Source organism: Schistocerca gregaria, unplaced genomic scaffold (assembly GCF_023897955.1).
Source record: "Schistocerca gregaria isolate iqSchGreg1 unplaced genomic scaffold, iqSchGreg1.2 ptg000526l, whole genome shotgun sequence".
Classification (NCBI taxonomy): domain Eukaryota; kingdom Metazoa; phylum Arthropoda; class Insecta; order Orthoptera; family Acrididae; genus Schistocerca; species Schistocerca gregaria.
The window spans coordinates 4,702,626-4,714,768 of NW_026061925.1; the positions used below are offsets into that span (position 1 = coordinate 4,702,626).

General features: G+C 41.6%; 1 non-coding gene across 1 annotated transcript; it reads left to right on the plus strand.

The window, feature by feature from the left end:
- Positions 1 to 11,674: 11,674 nt before the first annotated feature.
- Trnat-ugu (transfer RNA threonine (anticodon UGU)) lies at positions 11,675 to 11,749 on the plus strand. The gene has a single exon. It is a non-coding gene; the product is annotated as a tRNA-Thr (tRNA).
- Positions 11,750 to 12,143: the final 394 nt, after the last annotated feature.

The window sequence follows — 12,143 nt, forward strand, 5'->3', positions numbered from 1 at the left end:
AGAACGAGACTTTTCTGTCGCGACCACTTTTTGTGTGAGGTGATAAATACCAGGAATTTGGTTGTATTTTGAGAACCTAATGGTGACATACATTAGTGTCTGTGTAAATTAATGGAACTGGATTTTTCCTGAGGTCGGCAGATTTCCGAAGGTCGGCGTTTTCCCACGAGGTCGGCGTTTTACCCCGAGGTCGACGTTTTTCCCTCGAGGTCTGCGTTTTTCCCCGAGGTCGGCGTTTTTTCCCTAGGTCTGCGTTTTTGCACTGAGGTCGGATCGGCGATTTTTTCCCCGAGGTCTAGAAATCTATCGGTATATTGAAAATCCAAAGTATTTTGATGTATATCGAACTATACTGATATGTCAAGTCAACTTGAAACATATATCTGACCACTAGATATCGGTATTTATCGAGATAGCGATATATTTGGATATACCTATTTATTTCGAGAATCGTTTTCTTAGGGGTACAGATTTTTTTCAAGACGTCCATTCTTTCCCATTATCGATTCATTTCGATATATCGACTTATGTCGAAGCACTCATTATATCGAGATGTCGATTTATTTCGAGATATCTATCTATATTGAGGCATCCATTTATTTCGAGGTATCAATTGAATTCGAAGTATCCGTTTATGTCGAGATATCGATTTAGTTTGATATACCGAAACAAATCAGGTTGTCTGTTTATTTCGAGCTATCGATATATTTCCATGTATCGGTGTACTTCAGATATCGATTCCTTTCGAGATATCGATATATTTCAAGAAACCTCTATATCTCAAGTAATCCATAAATTTCTAGATATTGTATTTTTAGAGATATCTTTATATTACTAGGTACCAATATATTTCAAGATATCGATATATTTCTATACCTCGATTTATCTCGAGAGGTCCGTGAGATTCGAGATATCGATCTATATGGTAAGCTGAAATGCGTCTAGATGTCGATATATTTCGGGATATCGAATCATTTCGATGTAGCTGTCTTTTGGAGGTGTCGATTTATTTCGAAGTTTCGATTTTTTTCATGGTGTCGATTTATTTCGAGGTTGCGATTTATTTCGGGTTGGCGATTTATTTCTGGGTGTGGATTTATTTCGAGGTGTCGATATATTTCGAGGTGACGATATATTTCGACGTTACTTGTCGACTGCATCAGCTTAGAACCTATTTCGTACAGAGTGGTGCGACTGCATACCTCAGAAGGCGACATTGATATCCAGACGATGAATGTAAACGTTTCCGAGAGAAAAGCGTCCAATGTGACGAATTGGCACTACGTCATTATGAAAACAAATGACGGAAACGTGAGGTTTCTGACACTCAAAGTGCTGCCAACTTTCACCCCACCCCCTCCTCACTCTCCCCAGTCGTGGCGATCAGCTGGTGTGATAGAAATGGACACAGGAAAGTAATAACGTTCCATGAAATCCCATTCTAGGGAGGTTCAAGGGTAAATGTTCCAGACGGTTTATTTGCATTAAGACACGCATACTGGACATCTACAATGTCACATCTGCCAGATCGTTTCTATTGTCAGCAGTGGAAAACAAAACAGCGTACTGAAAAAGCCATAGTGAGACGCGGTTTTTGGTAGACGAAATAATAGGAATACTCTAGGCACTGATAATGATGATCTAATGAGAATTCTGGTATTGTTTTGAAAGATGCATTTAAATATGCATTGAACGTAGCTCCAAATTATTTTGAGAATTATAATTGCGGTATGATGGATCTACATTGGAGATTTGGTAATGCAAAACATTTCGATCTGAGAATACTTTACGTGATAGAACGGCATTGACCTTGTGTGTCATTAGGGTAAAGTTAATTTGCCGCCATTAACATAAAATTTATCCGCCATTAACATAAAATCTATTTTTCAGCTTACTTCAATAAGGACTCACTTCAGATGATTGGACAACTAAAGAGAACTCAAACCGTTATTTTAATAGTATTCGTAGGTCCAATGCAGCATTTACCGTGGACAGTCCCTGAGTCAAGACTGTCAGTTGTATGTAGGGAGCACTCCTTTAAGAAAGCACTCCGTGTTCAGGCCACAAGTGGCCAATCAGGACCATCCGACCGCCACGTCATTCTCACTGAGGGTGGAGGAGGAGCTGGCTCTCCCACTCGTTGTGGTAGTTTCCTTTGACTGGAGCCGCTACTATTCGGTCGAGTAGTTCCTCAATTGGCATCGCAAGGCTGAGTGCAACCCGAAAAATGGAAACAGCGCATAGCGGCCCGGATGGTCACCCATCCAAGTGCCGACCACGCCCGAAAGTGCTAAACTTCAGTGATCTGACGGGAACCGGTGTATCCACTGCGGCAAGGCCGTTGCCCCTACCACTTTTACATGATATTTTTGATCGTAGATCAGGTCTGATGGCTGGAAAGAATGGACGTTTACCATGTTATGAACATTTATATTTTCACTACGTCGACACAGCTGGTCCAATTTCGACCAGCGGTGATGGTAGCCATAATGATCGAGCCAAGCATCCTGTGTACATTGGTTGCACCCAAGTGTGTGGGGATCACAGCATTCGTGACATTTAAATTTGTTACTTCTTTGCTACTATATTCGCAATAAATTTTGCAGACAGTATCCGCATATGACGCTGAATGCACCTACAAAATTATATCATTGTACGACACATGTTTCAGGAGATACGTCATAAAAACTCAGGACAAGGCCAGACGCTGCATAGTACGGACGTGGACGCACAGCTGTAAATAAATGCCTGGTCAACACCAAGCTTTTCCGCTAGTCATCTATAAAGATAAAAAATCCCCAATATTGTCCACCAGCATATTTTTGAAAAACCTTTATTTTGTCATCCATTTTTTTTCCTGTAAAAATCGTAAAAGCCGCATCATTGTGTTTTTAAAAATCGTTTCCTATTGTCATCTCTTTTTATATATTTTAAACCATTTATCGCTTGTGTAACCTGTGGCTACAAGTCCATTCCCTTTATGGGGTAATCGAAATAATGAACAACGGAAAAAAGTGTGGGTCAATTTCTTCCTCATTTTTCGGAACTTTTGATAATAGTAAATCGTTGGATCTTTGAGGGCGTGGTAGGTACATACAAGAGATTAGTGTAAGATTAGAATTTGGGTTAGATACAATGCCAGGAGGTTCTGTTTCTATCTGGCTAGCTTCAAAGTACTTCACCATCTACTAAGTGATGCGTTTCATTGTGAATGGTGTGGTCTGTGCTAGGTCTACCCTTTACTCCACAATGCTGTTCCTTCGATGCTATTAAAACCAGGATGTTATCAAAATATATGCACAGTGGCAGACTGGAGTCTGCAGAAATATTTCCAGTGGTGGGGAGGGGGGAAGGCGCGTCGGGGCTGGAGTGCATGATTCTGAGACTGGCACTCTGTGTACAAATCAGCTGGTCAGTTACGAGGTGCATCAAGCTACAAGACCCTAACTCTATAAGCGCTACTACTGGTCAAAGCTAAGGTTTAGCAGTATTGTGGAGAATTCTTATCTGGAAGAGTATGAGTATACTGTAACGAATAAAAACTCTTTACTCCAGATTCCAAGGATGGTTAGGGGCGACGGGTGAAAGTGCCCTTTTGCCTATCCTCCCCTCCCCACCTCCTCCCCTCCCCCTCCCCTTCCCCCTCGCGGACGCCAATGGCTGGCCCGTTCATTTTGAGAACATCAGAGTTGCAGTAACCTTTCTGAGAAACTGTTCTAGATGTCCTTGCGCGTCAATCTTACCACTCACAACAGCAGTGGGAATGTCGGTTATCGCTCAAACAACTGGTTTTCGGCTCTTATCAGTTTCCCAGCCTCACTTTAACCTAATTGTTAAAGCCTGTCACAATACCAGTTCTTGTAATAACCGATTTTCAGTATTTTATTTACATTATTTCCTCTTGTAAACGTAGAAATCAAACAAAGATAAAAAAATTTACTTTCTCAGTTTCTTGATAAATGGAATCAAAACGTCAAATACATTTATGATGACCTGCAGCCGCCCAGAACGAAATTAGAATTATATTAATACCGTCAGCTGCTCACGGGTGTCGATATATATCAACGGGGACAGGTGACAATGTGTGCCTGTCTGGGACTCGAACCCGGGATCTCCTGCTTACATGGCAGGCTCTCTGCCCATCTGAGCCACCGAGGGCACAGACGATAGTGTGACTGCAGGTACTATCTCGCGCACGCTTCCCGCGAGACTCACATTCTCACCTTCCATGTCCACGCACTACATTCGTAGTGTCCCACACCAACACATTCATTACTCGTGGAACACATTCTTACCAAGTCCCGTAACAGTTCGGGGAATACTTGTGCATCTTCACAGAAGAAGGTCATGGCTGGTATTGCCAGAACCATATACTTATATGGATATGGACATGTCTTCCACGAGGAATGAGTGTGTTGGAGTGGGACTCTACGACTGTAGTGTATGGACATTCAAGGTAAGAATGTGAGTCTCGCAGGAGGCGTGCGCGAGATAGTCCCTGCAGTCGAACCATACACTGTGCCCTCGGTGGCCTAGATGCATAGAGCGTCTGTCATTTTAGCAAGAGATCCCGGGTTCGAGTCCCGGTCGTGGCACACATTTTCACTTGTCCACGTTGATATTTATCAACGCCCGTGAGCAACTGACGGTATTAATATAATTCTAATTTCTTTAAATTAAATAGTCCAATAAAACTTTGTCCGCTGTTCGCTGTTTCTCTCAAAATATAGCGAGTACTTCTACACCACAGAAAACTGCCAGTATTATCCTACTGATTTTAGTTTTTAGAACTCTGCTCAAAAATTATATTTAAATCGGTTATCACAGCACTATGCGGGCATTACGTATAATCCAGCGATAAAGAGTGAAAACTGCGGCAGGAGAACTCTCTTTTTCGTTTTAATTTCTCTGTTAACGGCTAAAAGCAGATAACGTAGACACAGGCAGCAGATCAGGCACTTTCTATTTTTATCCCGAACTATGAATGATTTGTAAAATTTTAACTTTTTTCCTTGTATGATGTCGCAAGTCGACCAAATCGACCATTGTGCTTCACTCGTACTGCATATCGTAAAATACTTCCAGGCTTCCAGATGGTGCCATTCTGTGTTACAACTGACGTTCGACAACAGCGAGAAACTGCGTCCATTCTCGCGCACTGCTTGTATAACAGGCACAGTATTGTCTCGGCAATGTTGGACCAATTCACTTATTGCTCGTTTCTATCAGCAGTGTTATTAAAGTGGCATACATCACTTTTCCCATTTTTTCTGTAATAACGCAGTATTTAAGAGCTATGGAAATCTTACGAATAAAAATTACTCGTCTTTTTTAAAAAAAGTTTATTTGAAAACTAAAAATTTTACTACGACAACTGTGGCTAATTGGTATATCTGTTTTTACGTGGTTATCAGGAAAATATAAAAAGATACTTGTTATAACCGAGAGCAAACAAATACCGAAAGACATCGGTTATTCAGAACTAAAATACCCATGTCGTTTTAACTGATCGGTTTTTCTATCTCTAAACTGCAGTGTCGCCACAGAAAAGTGTGTCGTTCCATCAATGTACATAGCAACGTTGAGATATGTATGTGTTTATGCGCAATATCGGCAAATGGAAACACGAAGAGGTAATAAGCACATGAGCGATAGAATTTATTTCACAGTCAGAAAAGTCGAGTGACAGACAAGACTGAATCACTGTAATAGAAATTATATGGAAAGCTGTGTAAAGGAAAATTTCCAGTTCTTTCGTGGATTCCAAAATTGAAGCAAATTCCGGGACATCAAGGTGACATAGTCTTATACGGATAGTATTCCATGACTAACGTAATTGGCCCACATACTGTACTGGTATACTGATAATATTACACTACTAAGGTAATTTACCTGAAATAATTTACAAACATGTTACTATAACATTCGCTACTACTCATTACGCTAATTGACCTTCAGCCATTAAGCGGAAGCGCAGATCTCAGTTATGATACGTGCGCCATCCAAAAATTTATCAAGGTGGTAACTCAACACAACTACAAACGATCATTGTGTGCAAAATAAATAGAACACCTCATAAGAAGAACATGACGGGTTTGAATCATTCCCACCGCAAAGGATGAAAAACTCAGGCTTGCACATAAGACCACTTGATAACTAACCAGAAATTCAGATTAGTTGTAGCTTCGGTGACAATCGCCTTTTTTACATTTTCCCCGTAAACTAGATAATTATGAAACGTAAGCAACTACTCTAAAATATCTGCGGCAACGGCCTTGCCGCGGAGGTTGCATCGGTTCACGTGGGATCACCGAAGTTAAGTGCGTTGTCGGGCGTTGAAGGCACTTGGATGGGTGATCATCCAGGCCGCCTCATGATGCCAATCGAGGAGCTACTCGACCCAATAGTAGCGGCTCCGGTCAAAGAAAACCATCATAACGACCGGGAGAACAGTGTGCTGATCCCCGCCCCTCCTGTTCACATCCTCCACGGATGATGACACGGCGGTCGGATGGTGCTGTCCCAGTAGGTCACTCGTGGCTTGAAGACGGAGTACTTATAAAGCAACTACTCTCCAGTGGATGGTCGAACTACTGAGACCTTGATGCCTGGCATCAATAACAGATGGCAGCACAAGAGGTTGGCTTACGCCTACTGCCGAATTTTGCGATCTGTCGTAAGCCTGCGTAAGCACGTGGGGCCTTCCGTCTTAAGTGCAAGCATATCCATTGCGTTTTCTGCCGCGCGACTTGAGTGGAATGTTTCATTATTTCTGAAATATTATAGAAATGTTTTTCGTTGTATATCCTCACCATCGGTACTGAATTTACTGTAAAATTACTTGCTCACTTTTCGGAACTTCCGTTCATAGTAAATCGATACTATTTGAAGCCGTGGTAGACACGAGTCTAGTGTGCTTCACCTTCAGCACCTTCTGTGCCAGTCTCGGTTCCTATGTCCCTGATTTCACAACGAACAGTTCGTTGTCTACTGAGTATACTGTCTGTTGCACGACACTATCCCTCCCACGCTGCTAAATGTAGGTCGTCGGCAAAATATGACTGCAGTGGAACAAGGGCGTCTGCAGAAATTTCCCCAGGAGGTGGTGGTGGCATTGTTAGTGGTGTGTGTGTGTGTGTGTGTGTGTGTGTGTGTGTGTGTGTGTGTGCGTGTGTGTGTGTGTGTGTGTGGAGGCCATTACTATGAAATTCACACAGTCCAGACCGCCAAGGAAAATAAACCTTGAGATTTGGAAAGGGTGTTGATCTTATACCGCTTATACTGCATATTTCGAAATTCTACCTCTAAGGGGGATACACAGGAAATGAAAGGATTTTTGAAACACGTAGTTATTAAGGTAATTTGTATCTGGTTTCTAGGTCAGAAATAAAGAAATATGTGTTCCAGTATTATTGGGAATTTAACCTCTATGAGGTGAAATAGTAGGTGAACATTTTATCTTGAGATAAAAAATTATGGAAGGACTATGGAAGTATTTTTAAGGCTATATCTACGAAAATTGGTATTTGACTTCAAGGTTACAAATAAGAAAATACGTATTTTCGTGTTTTTGGAAGTTCAACCCCTAAGGGGATGAAATAGAGTGAGCTGGTGCGTTTCTGGCGCCAGTTTCCGTCGATCGATGTTTCGATCTTTGAGTCGCGGTCCAGAGGACACTGCTCGCTAACCGACTGTAGTAGTTCTCTGTGCGGCCCAACATCGGGCTTACCGCGCTTACACTGGACACAGTTGCCAACAAATCGCATGCCATCACCATATAGGTTGGGCCAAAACATGTGTTCCCGAACTCTGTTCAAGGTCTTGTAGAACCCCAAATGATCCCCTACCGCCGAATCGTGGAAATATCTGAGTGCCATGCTAACTCGTTCCTGTGGAATACAGACCTTCCCTTCACCACGGTTGTCTTCCCCTTTACACAAGACACCCCCCCCCCCCACCCCACCCCCCGAAGACCTCGCCATCCGCCAACTGCTGCCGAATCGGTCCCCACCCGGGGTCCTCGGCCTGTTTGCCGGCTAAGTCGCAGAAGAAGCCGGGTGTCTCGGAGAGAAGGAAATTGACCCCCAGATCCGGCTCCACGTGGCCCTTGCCTTCCCCAGACTCTGCCGCGAACATACGGATAAGAGCGTCGCCAATTCATTGTCTCTGCCACTAATATGGCGAACCTGGAGATAAGTCTCGTCATCTTAACTTCGGTATGATTTTTAGCGATCTTATTAATCAAAGTTTAAGGGCTGGCACTGGCCAAGTAACTCACGGAGGCTCATTGGTTTCAGTCCAGTTGTATTGCTCACCTGTTCTCCAGATAGGGTTGTGTAGTTTATGTCTCAGAAAATTGTCTGCTCTTGATGTGTGTTGTGTTAGAGATAACTGGCAGCGGTCGACGCTAGCATACTGGGAGCAGAGCACCACGGTGGCAGAGAGATATTTGAGGCCATGTCCTCTCCTTTACATCTTGGGTTATGTTGTCACTTTTGCGTGATTCCATCTTTCCGGTGCTGAACTATAGCATCCAAAGTTCAATTGCATTGCCATGTTGAGTATATTTCTATGTCATTCTCTGCCTCGTGGATCTCTTGTATTGATTTGAATCCTTGGTCTGCTCGCGTCTATCGCCAATTCACACGAAATATTGAAGCAACCTTATTTTAAGGGTATTGTCATATAGTCATGTTCTAGTTGTAATCATTCTAAGAATATTGTTGATTAATCAACTAAGTAAGTAAATTTGAAGGTCCGTTTAGTCAAAATTAAAGGACCCCCTTAATTGTTTTAGTCATTTTTATACAGTTTTGCTTAGGAAAGTTGGCAAGCCGAACGTTAAATATCTGTATTCTTACGCTTAATCTGTTTCTCCCCTGATTGCAAGTAGTGAGAGTTCTGCTATGAATTTTATGGACATTTGTGCTATTTAAGTAAAGCTTTACCTAAGTATATATACCTAGTCATATTCAAATTTCAAGTTTTACGGGTCTCGTTCCACTTAACGAAATTTATTTATTATTTGTCCAACTGATCTGGCCTTGTGATTTTATAATGCTTTTGATTGTAATAAAATATGTAGCAACTACAACGGATTACTATTGTGATTTTGGAGTGTCACTACCATACCCCATATCACAGAGGATGAAATGTTTCATGAAATATATGAAAACCTGTTTTTGATACATTGAACGATTAAGAGGGTGGAATATAGGATGTAATGTTTTATGAAAGTATTTCAGTGCGAAAGAGTTTTTAAAGCGAAATCTATGAATATTGTGTTATTGAAAACTACGTGTTTCACTGTTTTTGGAACTACAACCTCCAAGAAGGTGCAATAGGGGCACAGGTTTCACTGACCCATAGCCTTCCAGCCCAACCTGCAAAGTATACGGACTTGAAATTTGATGAAGGTGTAAATCTTACGCTGAAAGCATCATTTAAGAAGAGATTGTTCGAAATTTCACTCCTATGGGGGTGAAACATGGGTTGAAAGTCTTTTTTTTTAAATATGTCCCTATGTCCCTATTGAAGCTATAACTACAAAACTACGAAAATTGACATTTGGTGTCTCAGTCAGATACAAAAAAGAAACAGGTTTTTAGCATTTTCCGAAATTCTTCCATTGGGGGATAAAATAATTAGTGAAGGTTTTTTGAAAATAAATCATTATTAAAGAACTACTGAAGCATTTTTATAGCTACATCTATGAAAATAGGTATTTGACATCTCGGTTGGATGTAAAAAAAAAATGTGTTTCGTTGCTTTTGGAAATTTAACTCACTAATAGAGTGAAATAGGGGATGTAATGTTTTATGAAATATTTCACTATGAGAGCATTTTTAGAATTAAATGGATGAAGATTTGAATTTGGCTCCTCGGCTCTAAATAGAAGAATACGTGTCTAATTGTTTTTGAAAACCCAACCCCTAAAGGGTGTGAGATGTTTCAGAAAATGGTTCATTATGAAAGGATTGCTAAATATATCTGACAATTCGTATTCGGCTAATATGTTACAATTTTTAAAAACTACGTGTTTTTCTGGTTTTGGAACTTCGAGCATAAGGGGATGAAAATTTTAATGAAATATTTATTGCGTTATATTAAAATATTTTAAATCTGCATCTATGAAAACCGGTATTTCACTTCTCAATTAGATATAAAGAAATATGCGTTAGGGAATGAAGACTGTACGGAGATATCACCACAAGAATACAAACGGCTTGATTAACAAAAACCTTGGACTCCAGCTGTCAGCATTGCTTTTTGATCATTCAGTAAAAGACCATGCTTCAACGGCGCTAAGTTTAGAAAGTGTTGCAGTTTATAAAAGACATAAAAAAACGATTAAAGAAAAAAATTCTTTGCAGACCATGAACGGTCTACGCAAGTAAAGAAGCGGATGATAAGCTAGCTCTTTATGCAAATGAGTTGGTCAGTTTAAGTTCCGAGACATGTCATGCAGCAGGAACGGAATCCTATAGTTGCTACGATTGGCTAAAGGAAAAGTTTTGCAGAATCACTCGAAATCACTTCTGCAAGTGGCTAAGAATCTCGTAATGAATAAAAATTCTGTACTGAGAATTCCAAGGTGGGAGATGCAAGATTCCCCCCCCCCCCCCCCCTTCCCCCTCCTCACAATGCTATCCTTCTTTACCTACAGCAAAAAATAAATAAATAAATTAATAAATAAAACTAGAGAAATTTCTACTGTGAAACTATTTGCATACAAGAGAACGGCCCTTGAAATTTAACTCTTCAAAGTTTTAAGCCCTGCTCATTCCGGATATTGATTAGAAAGTGTTAATCCACATGTGAAACCTGAGTATATAATCCCTGTGACATTTGATCAACGGTGTTCCATAAGGACAGGTTCTCATTCAAAACGTTCGAAAATTCAATTTCTTTGTAGTTGCATTTTTTAAAGGTGTACTTGTCTAGACTCTTGGAACAGAAAGTTTTTTTTTTAATCCGTGCTTTACAAAAGTTTCTACAGTCCATTGTTTGAAGCAGTGTCACGGCTGCCATGAGCCGCGCGGGGTACCCGCCATGTGTCCAACGCCTTGTCACGGTTCGCGCGGCTCCCCCTGTTGGAGGTTCGAGTCCTCCCTCGGGCATGGTTGTGTGTGTGTTGTCCTTAGCATAAGTTACTGCAAGTAGTGTGTAAACATAGGGACTGATGGTTCAAATGGCTCTGAGCACTTTGGGACTTAACATCTGAGGTCATCAGTTTCCTAGAACTTAGAACGACTTAAACCTAACTAAATTAAGGACATCACACACACCCATGCTCGAGGCAGGATTTGAACCTGCGACCGTAGCGGTCGCGTGGCTCCCGACTGAAGCGCCTACAACCGCTTGGCCACATCGGCCGGTCTATCATGTATTCTAGAAGAGTTGCAAGGTCGTCAGTGGCGCCTGTTCTTTCGAGAGCAGTTACTATCTTCATATCTATGGTTAAACGTTACCCAGCCATTGACCTTTGTCTGTGCGAATGCGCACAGGTTGCCGGAACTCTTACGGGAATCGTCACCTTAGTGTGAGCCAGTAATGAGTGGATGGACAAATACCTATTAAGTACATTACGTATGCGGATTGTGGACGGTTGGGGATGTGAGTCTCACGGGAAGCGTGCGAGGGATAAATTCCTGCAGTCGTGCTGTTCATGTGTGCCCTCGATGGCTCAGATGGATTGAGCGTCTGCCTTGTAAGCAGGAGATTCTGGGTTCGAGTCCCAGTAGGGGCACACTTTTCAGCTGTCCCCATCGAAGTATATCAACAACACCTGTCGGCAGCTGAGGGTTTCAATTAATTATCAGTTGTGAAGGTGATTCGATTAACCCTTTGCCAGGCACTTAAATGTGTTTTGCAGGGTATCCATATAGATGTAGATGATAACTCGTCCCGTGTCGCACGTGCTCAAAATGATTCATACTGCAGAATGCATGCAAACATACTCACCGAAAATACGGACGAATATCAAGTGCAGGCTGCCGAGTGCTGCATATCCAGCTTTGACAGATCGGCTTTTCCTGCCAAGAAGAACAGGAAGTTGCTGTCTAGGAACAATCAGAGGTAGAGGAAGGGTTGATAAATACTCCTTGACTTGCAGACTAAACGTAAATAACGAAAATACATTT